Source organism: Podarcis liolepis (genome assembly GCF_965112155.1).
Source record: "Podarcis liolepis genome assembly, chromosome: 5".
NCBI lineage: Eukaryota > Metazoa > Chordata > Lepidosauria > Squamata > Lacertidae > Podarcis > Podarcis liolepis.
In genome coordinates, this window is record NC_139556.1 from 49,663,164 (window position 1) to 49,684,976 (window position 21,813).

Below are 21,813 nucleotides of genomic sequence, written 5' to 3' on the forward strand. Positions count from 1 at the left end.
TCACTACAATTTACGCTAGCGAATTCCATAGTTTAGCTATGTGTGTAGAAGTACTTCCTTTTGTATTGCCTAGCTTTATTGGATGACCTCAGATTCCAGTATTATGAGCTAGGGCTCTTCAGAGCTATTTTACATTTTCCTTCATGGAACTCACATTGATGTAGGAAATGGCATGAAAGCTGTGTGTGGATTGCCATGCTCCTTCATGAAATTCATTGTATGTACCCAAGGTATGTACACCATTGCATGTACACTGTCAAACAACCTCTCCCACTCAACTTATACAATCAAAATGGCACACGTTAAGTTTTCAAACCAATTTTGACCACTATACTTCCAAAGTAAATTTTCGAAGATTCAGGATTCTGAAACCTCCTGAGTCGTCCAGTTTTCTACATCTGCTCTAACAACATGGCTCCCCAATTTGAGCTGCTTCCAGTTTTGTTGAATTTCTCTCCCCTGTCTCGCTTAGTGATCCCAGTTTTTCTGCATCTGACTCCCCTTTATGCCATAACAGTACACCAGGTACTTTCTTTCATAATGAGTTAAAATAACCATTACCTCTGGTCAGGTTGATACAAGCATAAAGACTATGTCTATGGCATAGTCATTTACACTACCCCAATTACTGGTGCTTATGTGAGCCAACAATATGCATTTATAGGGTGCTAACATGTTGGTTAGATTTGATTGTGCAAGAGTGTTTTGTTCTCCACTAGCATGCATTTTGGTTTTTGAAAAACAAATGAGAACATAGACATGATATACTAAAACTACGGTATAAAACTCTTTTTTTAAAAGACAGATGAGAAATAATGGTTGTTTGTTATAACTTATGCAGTGCTTGAGAAGTATTGCTGTATTGGCGTAGATTAGCCAGAAATGTTCTCATTTTTATGCATAGCTCAATCATACAAGCTTTGGATTTTAAAGAACTACAGTTGTGAGCTCATGCAGTTTGGGAGAACTGTCTGAACCAAGTGCATTTTGATTTCCTCCACGTTCCTGTGGCTGCTTTTATACCAATCCACCTGGTCTAGTGCTAGAAACAAGAGTTTGAATTATTTACCTTTTTCTCAACTGCCTAACCATACTGATGTTAAGTATGCTTCAAATTATAGTTATAGAGGCAGGTGCATTGCCAGCAATTGAACAGTGAGGCTTCTCTTCAATGGAGCAGACTGTAAAGAAGAGAGGTAAGAAATATCAATTTTATTCTGTTCTGCTTTAAGAGAAATGCATTGCCTTTGAGAAGTCAATCCTGTAGCATTTGGCATTGCCTGCTATACCACCTGCCTTTCTGTTTGTTTCTCTCTCTCTCTCACTCACTCACTCACTCACTCTCTGTGTGTGTAACCAGAACATTAAACAAGAACCAGCTTGCTTGACCTAATTAGGCTTATAAAATGGAAGGACGCCATTCTGCATCTCATTATAGCCTTCATAGTACAGAAGATAAAAGACAGATGAAGGAAACTTTCTTAAACCAATTGTTTATGTTCTCAAAAAAGTGTAGATAACTTCTATCTGGAGGGATTTCAAGGCCTCAGGAGGCTATGAAAATGCAATTGTTTTCAACATAAGCAACTCACATCTTTGCGGGCCCATGCTCAGCAGGCCGGGGGCCACTGGGGGCAGGGTGTAGAAGCAGCAAAATGGCTTGGAATCAAAATGGCCACAGCTTTATTGATTACAGATATAATCAATCTGTAATCAATTTGGCATAGGCATTGGGTATGTATCCTGAATGAGCCAACCTGGTTGCTGGCTGATAACTCCTTTAGGGTTGATCCTAGGTTAAGCATCACCCCGAGATGCAAATCAAATAGGGCGATCCCTCCAGGTTACCATTTTGAGATGTTCTCCGGCCCGTTAGACCTAGTCTTACCAAATGCATCAATTCCATTTTGGAGACTTGGCTAGGTAATCTGGAATGCCAATTCTGTGAGGGCATTCAGGTAATATTTTCAGAAGCATCCCTGGGGACATAACATCCTAGCTCACAGGACTGAATATCAAAGTTCCACTATGAGGGCACATTCATAATGGTTCTAAGCCACAGTAATAGACTGGGCCTTTTCATACAATGAAAGAGAGATTATCCAATAAGAACACAGGAAGCTTCTTTACACTGAGCCAGAGCACTAGTCCTTCCAGCTCAATATTATTTACACTGATTGCAAGTGGCTCTCCAGGGTTTCAGATAGGAGACATTTGCATCCAACATGCAAAGTATATGCTCTACCACTGAGCTACAGACCTCCCTGTGTTTTTGCACAGCAGAACAATATCCAGCCAGAAAGCAGCAATACCAGTAATAACAGTGACAACCATTTCTCATCTCTAGTTCCTTTTAGGAAACAATATTCAGGATCACTGAAGAATCATTTGTTTGTTTCATTCCTTATAATCTCAAAATTGTAAGCGAGTTTATTTTAATATATTTTAAACAATTATATAAAAGGCATTCAGACCCATCTTGGCTGCAATTAGAAATGCAAACAGAAACCAGAAAATCTTCATTAGGAAATCATGGGATGTTGGCAAAATCTTATGCCTTTTAAGGCATAAAGAAAAATTGCATGCAGTATTTAACAATAAAAAGCAATGCATATGTTATACCCACACACAATATTATAATGTTTGCTGCAACAGTATCATCATCATCATCATCATCATCATCATCATCTGTGATCTGTGCTGTATTATACCACTTTGAATTATAGAACTGATCTTAACAGGTTGGAAAGCTTTATATAGTATGGTGTAATTGATTTCGGATACTTAAATGAATTTTCAATCCACATGGTATCCTAACTATATAGATGCCCTAATATTTCTTTGATAAATGCATTCACCACTACCTGAGAAACTAGTGAACTAGGAATAAATGTCACAGTTTCCAGAGCTGCCCCTCGCCCCTTTTTTTAATTGGACCACATATTGGAGGTCAACACATTTCACATAATTAGCTCTCAAATAAATGATTTGGAGGTTTTCCTCTGAAGAAATGTGCCGTATGTCCTCCTTAATTTAGCTTTTGACAGGCAGGTGAAGAAACAGTGTTTTGTGCATAATTTCAGGGGTACAGGACCACACTCCTTACATTTCCATCCATAAACATCTTACCTCATTTCTGGTGTGTGATGACACAAGTCTATACCAAATGTTATGCGGTGCTGTGTGGCTACCCATTCAGGCAAATGAAAGGTGCCCTTCATAACCAAAAGCTCTGGACTTTATAGTGGTCCATTCGCTCACCTTTTAAGAGATTTCAGAGAGAACACTCAAGTCATTGTTCAGATGTATTTGCAGAAGGAGAAGGAAAAAAAGAGACCAGGTTAAAGTTGGATTGGTTTCCCCCCTAAAGTTTGAAGGACTGCTGCAGATTTGCAAGACAGCTTAACGGTGGCAATTAAACACTTTCTGGGGGCACCTGTTTTTCCATGTGGGTGTGTGGTCAGCGCCCACCACCTTCGTTTGCATGCCAAAAATGGGTCAAATAAGTTTGCAAGGTAATGCAATTAATTAATTTATGTCTCATTTTCATGTCCAGCCATATGGCAAAATTACCCCTCAGAGTGACTTATCATATACAGCATATAGCAAGTTGCTCTTAGGGATCATTTAGGTTCATATATATGAACCATATATATAATCATTGCTTAAAAAAAGAACTATAGGAAAATCAGAATAAAACATAAACTAGTAAAGTTTGTGGTCAGAAGAGAAAATAATATGAATTTATAATGGATATACTGACTCATTATACTACCGACTGACTTATTTTGTATGATATTTTGCCTAATATAATCATTTTTGCAAGCAATGTTCCTGAACGGAATGCATTTTTATACTTTATTTTCAGGCACATACACATTTTTGTATTCTTTGGTGGGAGAACAGTATTGCAAAATTCAGAGAAGTACAGATTTCAGGGGGGAAGTATGTTTCAGCTTGTGTATTGCTTCAGAACATGCGGATCTGGTAGGTTTGGATTAAAATACAAGCCAAACCAATTTCTCATCCATTTCTGGTAGCAGGCACCTATTCATAAGAATATCTTTAAAATATAGGGTAAATGGAAACTTCCTGAGACAGTGTGTTGTGATTTGCACTCATGGCCTTGTGGTGGTGTTGTTACTGAAACAATAATCAATAATTGGTTAAATCAGTTGTTGCTTTAAGATCACAACAAAAGACTTTTTATGAAGTCAGATAATAACTTCAGCATACATTGGTTCTATTTGTTCTTGTTGCTGGACAAGTCATTCAGAACTTGGTTTGCTGGGGGATGACAAGTCTTACACAAAAGTTCTTTTCAGTCAGTGCAATGAAAATAGACTAAAGCTGTCCACAAAAGGCATGCTGATTGACACAGCAATGAAGGCCTACTGTAAGGAACAAGCCTTGAAAGATGCAGCTTCAGATTCTACAAATGGCCACCCAACTCCAGCTACACCTTGAAGACACACACATTGTTTATTTTTGTCTGGGATTTGCACTATGATTGATGCATGCTCAGAACAGAAGGTCTGTATTATTGACTGAGCAAAGAAAACAGTGCAAGGCATTAAGAACATCTGAAGCTGAAAGCAAGGATTAGTTAGCCAACTAACAAGGAAGGCCTATCTTCTGAATACATTTTCAGACCAGGCTCGGAAAAAATTCAGGCGTCCTATGGATGGCCCAAACCTGAGACCTCAGTCAAATGACTGCATTTGTTTTTCCAGCTTGGGTATGGGCAATCCTCGAATCCTTTGTATCGTTTTCGTGTGTGACAGCACACAATGTATGATATTATTTATATGGAGAGGTACTTCCTAATCCACCTCTCATCATTCTCATCAGCTTTGGGGTTGGAGAGGGAAGCATCCCTTGTGATTCCAGACACTGGACAGCGGTGGAGGCATGCAGCTAACAGCTCCCTCGACACACCTCCAGGTGCCCAGATGAAAAAAAGCATGTATCAGTTACTATTCCAATCAGTTGATTAAAGCCAGGGTGAGTTCACCCTCAGGGGAAACTGGGATATATACTCACTTTTGTCTGAACATCTTATGATACCTGCCCAGATTGATTTTACCAATCCTGTTTGTTGCAGTTCCTTGAGTTTGGTAATTTAATAAAGCTCTGGCTTTTCATGTCTTCCTTCCTGGGTGTGGGGCAATCTGATACTCCCTGCTCTAAACAATAGAGCTGTTTAGAATGCTGAAACTTACAACAAAAAGGGTGGGGAAAGGGTGTGACGTACTCTGCAGAGAAACACTTGGGAAAGTGCAGGGAATTTATGAAGAATTAAGAAGGGAAAATGGAATCTGGGAAGCCACTGTAATTAATGCACAGAATAATTTTTGGAATTGACTTGGTAGATGCTGACTTGTCTGAATCAGCCCAACCCTTACTATGAATATTATGCCATACATGATGCATGCATGTTTACAAAAGAATGAGAACTTTTTCAAAGCTATTTACTGAGTTTCTGGAATTGTTGAGCTGTTCAGTGAAAGCACATGTATACACACAAACAATGGCATATGGGACTAGTGTTGACAGCAAATCCCCTTAGCTTTTGCTGATGACCAATATTTGATATTTACTAATGATACTATGGAATTAGAGAGTGAAAAGGAATAGCCAGAGCAAAATCATGTCGAATCGGACAGGAAATTAGTATCTCAAAAATGAAATGGATAATTAAGAATCCCCAGGATGCTCTGTAAAAAAAATCAGTGAAGAAATGGAAGAATCTGAGGGTTACACATACATTAATCAACAAATGACTAAACCAACATTTTATGATGTGAATGCAGTGTAAGTAGGCCAACTTTAGCCGGATAAAATTATCATTAGTTGAGGGATTGCTATTAAAGAGTAGATGATGACTCACCACTTATCCAATATGGCTACTGTTATCTACATCAAATAATATGATGGGGAACCTGTGGCTTATTCGATGTTGTTGGAAGTGAGCCTGTGAGCCTGCATGGGATGATATTTGTAGCCCAACAACATCTGAAAGGCCACAAGTTCTCCATGCATAAGCTGATGGACTACATGGAACTGGCGGAAATGACTGGCAGAATCCGAGACCAGGGAGAAGAGTTGGTGGAAGAAGATTGGAAAAAATATTTACAAAAACATTGCAAAATTAATGAATGTTAGAAGGATGCTGGAATGAAGTTATATGGTTTTATCAGAAATGTAAAAAAGAATTAAGTAAAAGCTGGTTGATAATGGGCCAAAATGAAAAATTTAAGGTTAGACCATTAAGATAAATTATAGAATAAAAATTGAGAAAGATGGAAAGAATTTGCTGAAACAATTAATTGAACTAGAATACAAAAAAGGGAGGTGTGAGGAGGTCGATGAAACAAGTAAACAAAAGGTAAAGATATGGAATATTAGATGTGTGTTTTAGTGTTATTGTTTCTTTTTGCTGTATTGTTGTATTGTTTTTCTATGTTTTTCTTTCTATGTATTGTAATGTATGTCTTGTTAAATTTTTTGTTGTTTTTCTCCTTTTTGTAATTTTTAAACTTCTAATAAATATCATTTTAAAAAAACACATTACGTATGCATGTACTTAGCCGCTACACTAATGCAGGTCGAAACTGCTCAGGCCACTGGAAACAGGAATGCTCTTTATATGGGAATGGGGCTAGTCAGAAATTCTTGAGATCCAGACCATAACTCTGAAGGAAGATGAAATTCCAATACCCATGATCCAAAGGTCAGGGGCTCCGTTAAATGTAATCTAGCCCATATTTTAACCAAGGCCAATCTCTAGGTATAGATTCAAAACAAAACAAAACAAAACACTCTCTCCCTGCATTGTGCTGCTCTACACCTTTTGCCTCAAGGCAACGAGTTATCTAGTCTGACTTTCGTAATATTTTGGCATTGTCCTCCCACAAGCTGATTTAGTAGTTGGAGACGTTAATAATTAAACTGTTGGTTCTATATTAACTGAGGCCCTTGGCTTGGTCTTTCGGCTTTATTAAATGCCTCCTTCTTTGAACAGCCACATAAAAGTGATATATGGCCTCTCTTTACAAGCCAGCCACCTAGTAGCATTATGCTTTATATTACTTTGGCAACGCAAAACCCTCCCTGGTTAAATATAGAAGCATAACACAGATAAGACTAAGTAAGATGGCTTCTATGAAATCACCCAGCCTGGACTCTGTTAAGATAAGCAGGCTGAGGGAATAAGGGGGAAAGAATGTCGTGCCAAACAGTTCTGTCTTCCCCACCTTACGAAGAACAGAATAGGAAACACGAAAACAAATGGAGCTGAGGCCAAAGATATAAGTGGTCAGGTCTAGTCATGATAACACAACGAGAAGCTGTTGGCATTCGCTGGAGAAGTTTAATGGGGCTGTGAACTGTTACCTTGGCATGGGCTGCACTTTTAAAGACTCTTCTGTCAAGAAATGAAGCAATTGCGCTCTCTCTGTCTCTCTCACTTTTATAATGTATCCCTGGAAGATTCTTTTCAAAGAAAACTAGCTGGAAATTTGCATGATGGCTTTGGGAAGCTATCATATATTTCTGGTATACGTGTGTGTTGCATTAAATAAATGTTTAAAGTTAGTTGGAGATTGGGGCGGGAAATAATATCTCAGTGCCATTATTACTATATCTTATGGTGAAATCTTATGGTGAAGAGCAGATAAAAAATGAATATACAGCATATACAGAAACATAATAAAACATCAAACATAAAAAACCCTTCCCTCTACATCTTCATCATCTTGGGGAAACGTATGGGCTTTGTTGCAAACTCATTTTAGTACAGCCATATATCATGGGACTCAGTAAACTAGAGATGTGCCAGTGTTTGTATGAGCAAAGTTAAATAAAAAGCAGCCTTTTAAAACATTTATCAACTGCTTTCAGTTCTTTTTTTCTTTCTTCGTTTTTCAAGTGATTATCAATCGGGAGGATGTCCTATAGATTTCATGGATCCTCTTCCTGCCAATAACATTTTACAGGATATTTTAGCCACCACATCATATTGTTGCTGGCTTGCTTTAATTCAGCAGGATCACAAATTTCCCCATTGAAAAATAATGCTATTTAGCCAATTATGTCAGCATGAATTGTACAGAAAGGACAGAAGATTATGTCTGATTTTCTCTAAGAAGTCTCTTCTATTGGACATTGTAGCTGCCAAGTGAAAAAAGCCAGCTTGAAGACTGAGTGATATGAATTCAGTGTTTAGAAAGAGAGAGAGATCGCCCCCCTCCCTTTCCTGTGCCATTTTGACATTACCTAAGATTAAAACATTAAGTACTTTTTTAACTAATATAACTCTGAGATGTTGTGAAACAATACTCAAGGTCTGGGGTGATATAAGAACTGTGAGGATCCATATAAAATGAAGGGAATACACCAGCATTTGTGAATTGGGTGAGTGTTTTTACAATTGTGTGATACTTGAGTACAATTTGATAATTCACTGGGCAACAATTTTTTACTTTTTGAATGTTGTCTAGATTTCTACAATTGATTTAGGGTATTTTTGCACTGCTGAATCAGGAAATGGCATCCGTTTCTCTCCATCAGGTCAGGTTTTTGTGCTATGTTGATTTGAAAAAAATCAGATCTTGTGACAAAATTGATTACATTTTTGTGGCATTATCAGCTGATTTTTGTCAACACATATCATCCTAAATACGTTTTTAAGAGAAAAAAATGTTTTTCCAACAGCATATATTGATTACCTGATAGAAACATCGATTACTGTAAACTGAATGGTGGGCATTGATAAAGTTAAGTGCACGTAAATTGCATGTTGCTTCACCATTTTTCAAACTTCAGGGCTTGAACTTCCGTTTCTTGGAACTCCTGGAATGCTCAGCGGCAGGGAGGTCTCTCTTCAGAGTCCAACAGTAGTCAGCCATCATGACTGTGTCCCAGCGACCCTGATACCTGGTCTCCGTCTCTCTCATGTCCTGATGGAATCTCTCCCCCTGCTCGTCACTCACTGAACCCAGGTTCTCAGGAAAAACCAGTCCATATGTGAAAATAGGTAGTGCATCTTGATGCTCATGTTGCAGCCCAGGTTTCTGAAAGCAGTCAGCATGTTGTTGACAAGTTCTGCGTAGTTTCTAGCCTTATTGTTGCCAAGAAAGTTCTTCACTACCAGAACAAATGCCTTCCACGCTTCCAGTTCCACTTTATTCATTGAGTTTCTGGATATGGATCTCTGATGAGCTGACGGATCTGAGGACCGTCAAAGATGCCAGCTTTCAAAGATGCCAGCTTGTGCCATGGTCAATCCTGGAAAAGCCTGGCACAAGTAAGTGAAGCAGTCACCATCCTTGTCCAGAGCCTTGGTGAACTGCTTGATTAAGCCGAGCTTGATGTGCAGCGGTGGGAAGAGTATTCTGTTTCTTCAGAGTCGTTGATGACATTCCTTTCTTTGCAAGGCACCAATTCCTCCCGCACAGGCCAGTCTTTCTTCGTGTAATGCTGAGCATGGTCCCTACTATCCCACATGCACAGAAAACATGGGTACTTGGTGAAGCCAGACTGTTGTCCCAACAAAAAGTTCACCATCTTCAGGTCAACACAAATAAACCACTTATGCTGATCATAACCAATTTTCTCCAGCACATACTTCACCGCTTCATAGTTCTCCTTCAGTGTAGTCGAGTGAGCCAGGGGTATAGAGGCAAACTGGTTGCCGTTGTGTAGCAGAACACATTTCAGTGATCGCTTGCTGCTGTCAATGAATAGTCTCCAATCTTTGGGTTCGTACTGTGGCACTCCAAGCTTGAGCAGAAGCTGCACAATATCTGCACAGTACACCAAGTCCTTCTCTTCCAAGAAAAAACGGAGGTACTCTTGATGCCTGTTGCGGAAGAAGCTGATGCGAGCACTGTCAGAGAAGAGGTTTTTTTCCCTTCAATCTGGATGCCAACAGTTAGGCAGAGTCCTTTGACAAGCTGAGGTTGCGAACTAGATCATTCAACTCCTTTTGGGAAAATGGATGTGGAGCATCATCTTCAAGAACCACTTCTTCTTCTTCATGTCCTTCAACACTGGAGGCATCTTCGTCACTAATGTCAGGAAGTTCTCCGAAGATAGGCACTGGAATTTCATCACAATGAGCTACAGGACGACGTGCTGATTGAAGATCAGGATACTTGAGGCTGCTCCGGTTCTTTCTGTTGATCCCAGTCACATCAACAGCGCAGAAGTAGCAGTCAGTGACATGGTTTGTCGGCTCCCTCCAAACCATGGGAATTCCAAAGTTCAGACTCCTCTTGCCATTGGTCCACCCACGTAGAGTCTCGGTGCATGCCTTGTACACCATGTGTGGCACCCAAGCTTTATCCTGGTCACCAAGTTTAATACCGAAATAAGCATGGTAAGCAACTTTATGCTTTGCCGCACCAATTTATGGAAGATTTTGAGGTTTTATGACTTCAAACTGATCCCTTTTCGACATAATCACCCAGAACTATTGGACCTGAATACTTCTTGTCATTAAAATAATCATTTCCAATCAAAACAATTATTCGACATGGCATTTTACCCCCACCAACTTCTTCTAAAATGCTCCACACAAGCGTACAAGTGAACAAAAACGTTAAAAAATGACATGTGGCCATAGCTCAAAAACCTGACCTGATTGAGCAAAACCAATGTGATTTTTGGATTCAGCGCATCAGATTCGTCCTAAATCAACTGAAAAAACGCAGACAACAAATTTGTTGTTGACCAGTGAATCAGTATGTGGTCTGTGTATAATGCTGCTGTTGAAAAGTTATTGCACAGTTCTTTAAACATCTAACACACATTCTACTAATCCAATCCTCTACTTTGCACCTAGATGCCCACCTACAATTCCATCCCACCTTCAATGGACACATGGCACAACCATTTTCCATTTTGTAAGTTTTTGAACTATTTGAAAACGCAGTACCTGCTTTCCTTGTTTGAACTGCATTTCATACAGCCCTACCTGACTTCTAATGCCTTAATAATCTTCACTGTCATCTTTTTTTATTTCTCAACATTACTGCACTCTAAGCAAGTTCTTATTAGTGCTTCATTGAGCCAGAACCATTGCTTCCCAGATTTTGCATACGTTTTTTGCGAGGACAACCTAAAGATTGCCTTAATTCCTTTTGTCCTGCATTACCACAACACCAGTTTTCTCTATAACTCCTGAATATTACCGGTGTTCAGTGGTAAGTACTGTTCATTATATTGTCAAAACAGCAACATATCTGAAAAGCTATGAACATTACATATTGATCAGGGTTCGAGACCAGTTCCCCATTTGATCTTCTATGAGGATCTAGAACACATTAGCAGTTCCCAGTTATCTGGTCCCCTGCTGCAGGGAATTTCAGGGATTTTTAAAATGGAAAATGTGTTTATTTGACTAGAGAAGTTAAGGTTCAACAAATAATAATTACACCTCCTTTTTTTTTTACTTACTAAGAAAAAAAGTTCATGCAGCTTTCCCAAAGGTAAAAAAGAGACTATTTCATAGCTAATTAAGAAGCAAACCACACTGTGAGTCTTCTTAGTTTCATAATTATAAATTGTGACCTCCATGATTGCTTCTGTGTTTCTGTATGTATTTGGGGAGGAGTGTGGGGGAAAGGAGATCAGAGTTTTATCATAAACTGTTGTAATGGGATTCAAACTGAATGCATTCTTGGGAAAGAAAATCTATTTATAAAATCTATAAACCAGGTCACATTCCTGAAATGGATCTTAATGATTCAAAATAAGTAGTTCACCCTTGGCATATATTTTTTTTCACTTCTTTGAAGTGCTTCAACAATTCTTCAAAGTGAAAAATTATTAACTGCAACCCAAAATAAATGTTCATCTGTTAAGATCATCCCTGAATTTGTGATGTATTTGACATAAAATATGTTCATACGAGTCCAATATACACATACAAAAAGCAGCAAGATAATATTAGAAACAACTCACTGTTAGGATAATGATTTACCAAATAGAATCCTTGCTGTCCATCAATATTAAAATAAATAGCTCTGAATTGTTCTTGGCTTTAGAACAATACAGGATCGAATAGTGGCAAACATATTTCTGTCACCACTAGAGACAGGAAATGGAGTGCTTTTAGAAACCTCCAGAAAAGTTTTACAAACAAATTCAGAGCAGGCAACCACCATTGTTCTGAATGAGTAAGGACCAGTCAGCACATGGAATAAATCTTCCATACATCAATCCCTTCGTAATTAGGTTCCATATGTACAAAAGGATGAAACGCATGCACAGTTCATTTGCCACGATGGGACTACATGCGTGGCACTGATTGAACTGATGGACAGAGTTATCAGGTCTGACAGCACCAACCATCGCTATCAGCATATGTCTGGCAGGTGAGAACTCACAGATTCTCGCCCTCTGCTGTGCTCAAAGATCTTTGGATCAGAGCCTAGGAATTTAAGAACTCACTGTACAAAGGCAAGGCACACAACATTGTTCAAAGCCTTTAGGAATAAAGCGTGTTCTCCTTCATGGAGAGCATGTGTTGCGGTGGGGGCTGACAGGACACTCCAAAGTTGTGGGGCGGGCTAATTGATCATTGGCCACTGATGCAATTGGGCTTCCCTTGTTGTTGGGAAGAAGTTAATGTTGCCATTTGTTGATTGACAGCCAGAAATGCTAAAACTCCTTGCACGAGGCTAGGGCTTCCACTTTTCGCCCATGCGTCGGATTGCCCCCCCCCCATATTTAGGGTTGTTCACTTTGACCTTGCTATGCCTGTCATGGGGTCATCTGTTCTTGGGGCAGGGGCCCGGAAGGAATTTTGTCCATCTGGCTGATTGGCTGGGGCCATTTGGTTTTTGCCTACTGGGTAGCAAATCGTCACAACTTGTAAGGTTGCAGTTAGGCATTGGCTTATGGTTTGGTTGGTTGAGGGGCATGGATTGGCTGTGCCTGCCCCTCTAATGCTGCTGCTGCTGCAAGGGATTCCGTTAAAGGAATACAGGGGCTAACTATTGCTTGTCCACCCTGTCAAGGGGGCTAGGGCCACGCAAGAGCCCCTGGTTGCATTTGAGGAAGGCTGAGGGCAGGTTCCCTGCTCTGTCGCTACCCCCAAGTGTATTCCCCTTTTCTGACTTTCGCAGGCGTGCAGAATGTCAGTCTGTCCCCCATGGGGGGGGGGCAGATAGTCGCAACAATGCCTGAGCAACCACTCACATTTTTGTATTTTAATGCCAAAAACCTTAAACAAAAATTCCTGTGTGATATGTGAGTTATTGGGGTGGCCCTGGGGACCTTGTCACGCAACCAGTCCATTTTGCAATGGCCACTTCAATCAGTCAAAGACCTTAATTTCAGACCACAGTGTAATCAAAGAACTTGTAAGGAACAACAGCCTTCTCCATACAAACTGAACCTAACAAGCTTTATGTTGAAGCATAATCTGTAGAATTTTTCTAGAAAGCACATTTCGCTACAGTTTGGGTAAAATGTGAGTTTTGGTTCTGCCTTATAAATAAAAGAGCAGTCTTCCTATGAGGTCAGGAAGTTTGAGCAGTCTCACTATTTCCAAAATGTACCTGCCTGTGGTTCATATCAATCTGATTTCAACTTCAAGTACAAGAACTGACCCAAACCTGTTCAGGTGTAAAGAAATGGAAGAATGCAAAGACCCAACAGAAATTATTGTTTAGGTCCCTCAAAGGAATAAAACCCAAGAGACATGCATGGGACTGAATCACTCATTTGAAAACACCCACATCTCTTAGACTTTTAGGGAGAAGACTTTGTCATGTGAAATTTGCTTAGACAGGATGTGTATGCTGTGGGATTCAAAGAAGTGATTCTAGGGATGCATTTCTGCAAGCCAGGCAATGCCAGGTACCCTGCTGAAACCTTTGATAATAGCATATTGGAGGAAGGCAATATAGGAAGTTGCATTACAGTGATCTAACCTTGACTTACACTGTTTTTTCCAGCAGGCATTCCTAGAAGCTCCAGTACTCTGGCTGGCTTCCATAGAACTAACAAACTCAGCAGGGTCTTATATTTCCAAATTACAGCAAGCACCGAGGTCAACATCAAGCAAACAAAACTTGATATTTTAAAACTCCTAGAACTGCAGTTCCCACTTAGTTGCTTGCTATTTCATTTATATGTATGATAACAAGTGCGGCCCTTACTGGGATTTGATACTTTTGAACAGACCACCAATCCGTTTGAAGAATCTTGCACTTAGGGAGATAGAAACTTAGGTGAACATCACTTTGAAAAATAATAGATCCAGTTCCGAGGGTACCAGCATACAAATCGCATTGCAAATGCAATAATATGAAAAGTCCTAACTACACAATGAGCTAGAACGTTGGCTTTTCTAGGTAGCTCCGCTGTCAGATCCCTGTTCCTACATAAATGTACTTTGGCTTGATAATGGGAACTGATTTTGCAATATGTGAATGATTTATTGATTTATTTATTAAATGTGAATGGCCCGTGTGAGATTAGAGTTGCTTTTCAAATAATTAACCGTCTTGCAGAATGTAACCAACATCTGATTATGTGTTTCTCAGCTCATAGCCCAATATGAAGCATAGAAGGCTCATCTATTCATTCGGGCATTTGCTGGCTATTAATACCAAGCTTTTGTGGTAACTTGAGATGTATGCTGATGCATTTTACTGTATTCCATTTTAAACTGTAGATTTTACTGGTTATTTCAGTAATTTTACGTACATTGTTGTTATATACTGAGTTGAATAGGATCCAAAATGCAGCAGTCTGATTGGTCCTAGAACAATGCAGCAGTATGATTGGTCCGCAGGAGCCACCCTATCCAGCTCCAGGTGGAAGTGAATCCACAACCTGATTGGCCTACAGGATAATCCCGAAATTAGCCAATCACGTGGGGCCCATTGTGGAAATAATGGATATAAAGCAGACATCCTGGGGGAACTTGCATTCCTCCTCACCACTATGAGCTGAATAAAGAGCATGAAATCCACTCTCGACTCCAAGTATATTTCAATTGTGAACCAACTTGGTACCTTTAATGAATGGCACCAAGCTTTTTCAAGTCAATAAATACATATGCCATCATCTTCCCCTCTCCTACTGAACCCAATGCAATACTTTGGGGAAGAACTGTTCTGTTACCAGTGCTTTCAAATTTCAGTGGCACCCTGTGTAATGCCAAAATTCAGTGCCACTGCCACCCCGCTTCTCAGTCAATAGTCTGCAGCAAGGTCACTGCAACTTCCATTCAGCAAAAGGCAAACGATGGTTTGGCTAGAGATTGTGGTAGAAAACAAATGACAAGATAAAAAGTTCAGTTTTGATTGTCAGATCCCAGCAAGAAAAATATGTCAGAATGTTCTTCCAAGTACAAGTTTCCCTGTGCTCTTTTGGTTTAACTCAAATGACTACCTTCACTCAAATGTATCTTCATTCCTACTTCATTGCAGCCTAAAGGAAGCTTCACCTTCCTTTACATCATTTTGCCATATGAAATCCCTGAGAAGTAACATGGAAATTAAAATGGCCCAGTGCTACGGTGTAAGTTTTGCAAAGGATGCTTCTCTTTTCCTCACATTAGCCCAGGCTTCTGAGTGATTTAAACATTTGTTAGATTTTTTTCCTGGAATCCTAAAGTTTAATTTGGAAGACTGTCATGGAGAAAGGATAGCAGTGAGCGCATAACACAAAAATGACAGTAGCTAAGGAGAGAAAGAACGAGAGAGAGGGAGACAGATTTACTAGCGGGCAATGATGGCAAATTCCACGTTTGCATAAAAATGCATTTGTTTCACAGCATTTCCACTTGCTTTGGATTCAGATTCTAGATTTCAAGTGAGTAGCATCAGGGCAAAACAAAATGTCTCTTGATGTACTTTGCCAAGTATCAGAAAAGAGGTTCTCCTCTCAAGTGAACCAAACACAATGTCGTAACTTGGATACACATGCTCTAAGTTTGCTTTTATTATGTAAGCAAATTGCATTTGTCTATTATGAAAGTCATTTTCTGCCAGTCATTTCTGTCTTCACTTTTTTTGTGCTACTTGTCTTAAAAGAACACAAATCAACAGCAAAGAACACCATAAATCTTGCTTCCCTGGCAGATTTGCAGCTACAAAGAAAGGCACAAAATAGAGCAGAGTCGGACACCAGACATCTCCAACCAAGTTACTATGATAGCACTATGAGGAGCAACATGGAGAAGCATTTATCCACGCCTGGATGGTTCTTTTGTTAGCATATATATTTGGTATCAAATGGTGTCTGGTAGCTGTGCAAGCCATAATAATGTTGATTTCTGAGAGTTGTGCCAGTCAGAAGCATCAGCTGAACTATGTTATAGACCTAACAGAAATAAAAATGGACATCATAAGGAATTAAGCAGCAGTCCGAAAAAGTTGTATCTGTTCATAATAAGCTAGGAGAGTAAAATAGCATGGAAAGAAGAGAACAAGTATCAAATGTGTGGGGTTCAGTACTTGTTTTTGTTATTTTGGTGGTTTCACCCCCTTGAGATTAAAAAGTGTTTGTTGTTTCATTCTCTTAGCAAACACCCCAGGAATGTTGAGTTCTAGTCCATTTCTCTCAATCAGAAACAAAAACCTGCAGCAGCCTTTAAACCGACAAAGCTTTTTTTCTAAAGAAATTACAATGAGCTTTGTGGCACTTCAAAGTCAAGCAATCCTCATTTTATTTATTTTAAACTTGTGTCCTGTCTTTTGAGAATACTGTACTCAGGGTGGTTTACGCTACATACTAATGGCAAAATGTATGCCAAAAATCACATAGCCGTAATAACAATTCAAAATATAACAAATAAAATAATAGTAGAAGTAGTAGTAGTAGTAGTAGTAGTAGTAGTAGTAGTAGTAATGCAGTTCAGGGATCTATTTCACATATTGTCATGAACTGGCAGGGCTACAGGGAGGAGAAAGAAGATCCTGGTGAGGGCTGTAGCTGGAACTGGGACACACCAGGGCAAGCTGGGGGTGGAGAAGGAGAGGTTGGTGTAGGAAGTACTCACAGAGTGACGGAAGATGACATGGAGATGAGGGTCAGAACACAGAAAGCAGCAGGACCCACCACCAGAGCCAGAGGGGCCTCTGTCCACGAACACAGCAGGCACTGAGGCATTGTGAGCAGCAGTTGGGGTGCTCCAGGAGGCTGAGGCAGGCAATGCCCCACAGCCCAGTTCCCTAGCTGGCCAGGTGGATCTCGCTAGCTTCCTCAGCTGGAGTGGGCTTGGAACAGGTGAGGGTCATATGCCTCATCAAGCCCAGTTGCTGCAGTCAACATGCAGAGTACAAAAGGGCAGCAGAGCTGAGGTGCTGAGTCTACTCAACTGCCCATATTTATGGACCTCAGCTTGGATGTTTCAGAATCTCTGCAGGGCTGTGCTTCAGTTTGGACTTTGGATGAATCCTGGACTGGGGACTTCACATACTAACTTGCCGCTAGGTAGGCCAAGGGGTCGGGACCATAGCTGTCAACTTTTCCCTTTTCTTGTGAGGAATCCTATTTGGAATAAGGGAATTTCCCTTAAAAAAGGGGAAACATTGACAGCTATGGTCGGGACAAATATAGTATCATGCCATAATAACAAAATTATTAGCAAGCCATAAAATGAATCTACCCCTATCAATTACGCATTATTGTGTGCACACATAATTGGGGTAGGGTGAAAAGAATGTATGAAGAGCCTTGCTGGTTCATCTAGTTCAGCAACCTGTTCTTAAAGTGGCCAGCTACTTGCCTAAGGGAAGCCTAAAAGCATCTGATTCTAAATAGTCAGTATTGAAGTGTTACAAGAACCATTTAATTCAAAGATAGAAAAACCTATGTTCCTCCAGATGTTGTTGGACTACAGCTCCCACCATCCCTGCCAACTGGCCATGGCTGATGAAAGCTGGAGTCCAGGAACCTCTGGAGGGTCACAGGTTCCTTATTCCAGACTTGGTTGCTGGAAGTTCTTGCTCTGTTGCATCCACCCTGAGTGGCACCAAGTATCCAGGCTTTCAGACTGGGGATTATCCAATCCCTCCATGGAGATGCCAATAGAGGGCTATAGTTCAGTGGTACAGCATCAGTTCTGGATACAGAAAGTCCCAGGTAGAGCATTTCCAGGGCTTGGAGAGTCCCTGCCTGAAACCCTGGAGAGCTGCTGCCTGTACGTGATGATGATGATGATGGTGATGATGATGATTTATTATTTATACCCTGCCCATCTTGCTGGGTTTCCCCAGCCACTCTAGATGTAGATGGATCAATAGTTTGACCCTGTATAAGGCAGCTTCCTATGTTCCTATTGTTGAAATTTGAACCTTTTCTATGCAATGCTCCACTACTAAACTGCAGCCATTCATGTGTGGTTATGTCACTTATGCATAGACCCAAGACAGGTGGGGGTGCATTAGAGAAAAGGCACTTGAGTTGTCAGCTGACTGCATGTATTAAAAGAATTAACACATACATAACCGCATTCCCTTCCCGTGCCTCAGCAAGAGATATTAGAATTATTTTCTTATTATCATCATAAACAGCTTTGTGATCTCTACAGGGAAAGAAATCTGTTGCACACAAGTTTTGGCCTCAATGAAAATACTACAAATTCCCAGGGGAGAAAGGCAGGAAGCATTGTAGCAGAGAAGCAGTTTGTACTATAATTAAGGATTCGTTGGGTCCTAGCTGTAGTAGTTCATAAAATGAGCAACAACAAATATTACACCACGCCAGGTGGGTTGGGAGTTCTGGAAGGACAAAGTTGGATTGTATACTGGAATGATGTCATGTAGAGGCTACAGAGTCTGAGGACACCAGGCCGAGAAAGGAAGTCTGTATGCTCCTGGGACTCTACAATTTCTAATAGCATAAGTCAACTCTTTCTTTAGCTCTCCCTCCACCCCCACAAGGTATATAAGATCTTAAAACTGTCACTGGCCGCAATGCTTAGTTTGGCATTTGACCAGGATTGGCGATAACAAGTCTTAATAGAGAATAATTTTTTGGTTCATGCTGCAGCCATCATTCATAAATACCTCTTCTATTTTGTATTACATGGGGGAATGGCTAAAAATGTTTTAAAATAGAAAACAGCTACAGTTTGAAAGCATTCCTAGATTTTGTTCAATAACAATAAAAGAAAAAAATGGAAAAGTACCTTTGGGGAGTTGGGGAATGCCCAATTAATACAAAATGATTTGAAGCACTTTCTCCTGAAAGATACAAAGCCAAGTTGACAAACTGTGAATGGACAGGATATGTTTGAGCAGCTGATTCAACGGTAAGGCAAATGCCAAAGTCAGATCCTAGAATGTAAGGATGGTGACAGGGTATGATCAAGGGTTAAGGGGATTCATAGCAAAGTGCTGTTCTGTAGAGTTCCTTCTATAGGCACCTCTTCCAACGTCTGATTCCTTTAAAACAAATTTCCAGTGTTCTGCAGCTAAGTGGCTTCCAACCACCATCTTGGATTTCCTTGAAATGCCTTAAAACACTGGGACAGTGGAGGTGAGGGAAGAATATGGCTGCCACCTGTAGCCAATATGTTTTTGTGGGGGTAGTAACTATAGCTTTCCCCATGCAATGCACTAATAAACATTATTCATTAATGAACATACTATTAAACATGATTTGATAATGAACACAACTTCAGCTGGTGTACCCCCTATGAACTTCCTAGAGTTGGCCACCTCCAAATTGCACTCCTTTAATATACTTTTCAGGGCTACTCTTGAAAGGCATCCAGAAAATTCAGTTTATGCAGAATTCAGTAGCTAGACTGCAGATTATAGCTCATCAATGATATTGTTACACATCAATGATACAGTTTTGAGTTGGGGGGCGGGAAGGAAGCTGTATGTGAGACCCTTCTAACCCCTGGATTCAGCAAGTGTTAAAATAGAAGCCAGGTTAGCTTCCTGTGTTGAGGTGATAGCCTGAGTGATGGACTGTTAAGGGAAACAATGGAAAGGGGCTCTGTGTGAGAAGGTCTGGCCCCTTCCCCCAGCTCATTAGAAGGATGAAGCCAGAGTTTAAAGTGGCAGTGATGTTACCTGGAAGTAAAGCAGCAAGCTGGAGAGAGGGAGAGGGAGAACAACGCTTGAGAGCAATGTTTGAATCCAAGGCTGTGCCTATGGGACAAACAAGACTTTCTTGGAGTGTTAATGCCATGAAGCCCTCTATCGTAGGATCAAGTTATATATATGTGTAAACCATATACCCTAAAGACACCACAGTCTCTTCTGTTCCTCATTTCCCACAGGAAATGTGAACCCTGAGTAAGTGCCTGGAAGCACTCAGAGATTGGGGTGGCACGGAACAATATTTTACAAACTCCATTGTCTGTGCTTGAACCCCGATTCAAGGTTCTGGATCTCCCCTTAAAAGCCCCATATGATCTGAGCCAGAAGACTACAATGGCTGCTAAGGCCTATGTGGGCATTTCCATGGCACATTATGATGTGGAACTGCTTCTCGGCAAGCTCCAAAACTCACATAGCCATTATTTGTACTGCTTCTTGTTCCACTACAAACAGTGTGATTTTCCCATCCTCATCAATGACTAGGACAAACAATTTTTCTACTTTGAAGTTAGGTTAAATGTATACCAAAGTGGCGAATTAAGCAGATGAGCAATGAAAATGTTTTTGAAAGATGTGAAATACAGTACCCATAAAATAATAGCAGGAGTCTTGTACTGTAAGATGCACATTCTGACAAGCGGAGAGGGAATTAGTGGACAACCTTAAGATTTTTTTGACTAACCTTTTATATATATATATCTATATAAGTGAGGGAAAATATTAAACATAGACAAAAACTGTACTGGTATTGAGTGTGAGAGAGGGGAGGGGAATTGTGTTTCTGATCTAGTGCTATATTACGAATGCTAATAAATAGATGCTCATGATATTTACAGAGCCACATTTTGAAATGGGATTGCAAACAGACTGGGTGTATGTGTTGGGGTGAGACTTTAAATTTCCCAGCAAATTTATTTGCATGGACACTACACTATCAGGGAAGCCTCAGAGGTAAAAAAAAAAGGGGGGGGAGAACATAGCTTCCCTTCCCCACACATGAAAATATTTGTATATAGAAGAAAGGTTTATAGCGAGGTTTCTTAATAGCTGTTCCACAAGTGAAGAATAGCCTTTCCCCAAAGACTGAAAAAAGTACAAACTTGTGGCCCAAGCAGAAATTGCATACAATAATTTTCTTTTAGATGGCATTTAGTGGCCAAGAATAAATCACTGGGCAAGTTTAGATAGTATATTTCATGTTTTATGATCTACATTAACTGTTATAACTTGCTCTGATGCCTTTGGGTAACATATGCTGCAAAGTGCTGTAAAGAAAGTAGCAAATAAAATGAACTGATGGCAATACATATGAGAGGGGAATAAAAGGTTTTAGGTTTTCTTTAAAAAAAACATTCAATGCTGTTCAGTTACAAGTTTAACGATGGGTGGAAAAATCATGCACTTAATGACTTTCAGTCATATTATATGCATGGACATCACAAGGGTGGCCTATAGCAGGCAGGGACAGTGAGGCAATTAAGCACATCTTTCTCGGATCAACTGTTCCCTAGTCCCTTGGTGGAACTACTAATTTCCTAAAGAGATTTTCATTCCTTGGGATTCAGTTTACAAATGCAGGAACATAAATGCTAGCATGTTTGCATATTTATGTCTCTAGGTCAGTCTACCCCAACCTCGTGCACTCCATATTGTTGTTGGACTACAACTGATATCATCAGTCCAACATTTGGAGGAGCACAGATCCGGGGGAAGCTGCTGTAGGGCACCTAAA

The 21,813-nt window shown here is 40.1% G+C and overlaps 1 long non-coding RNA gene across 1 annotated transcript in view; it reads left to right on the top strand.

The window, feature by feature from the left end:
* The window catches only part of LOC310708206, a 40,836-nt gene extending 24,104 nt beyond the window's left edge, over positions 1-16,732 (top strand). The window contains exons 2-3 of the long non-coding RNA XR_014526903.1: positions 10,847-10,907; positions 16,056-16,732. This is a non-coding gene — a long non-coding RNA (uncharacterized lncRNA). The remainder of the gene's footprint in view (positions 1-10,846; positions 10,908-16,055) is intronic.
* Positions 16,733-21,813: the final 5,081 nt, after the last annotated feature.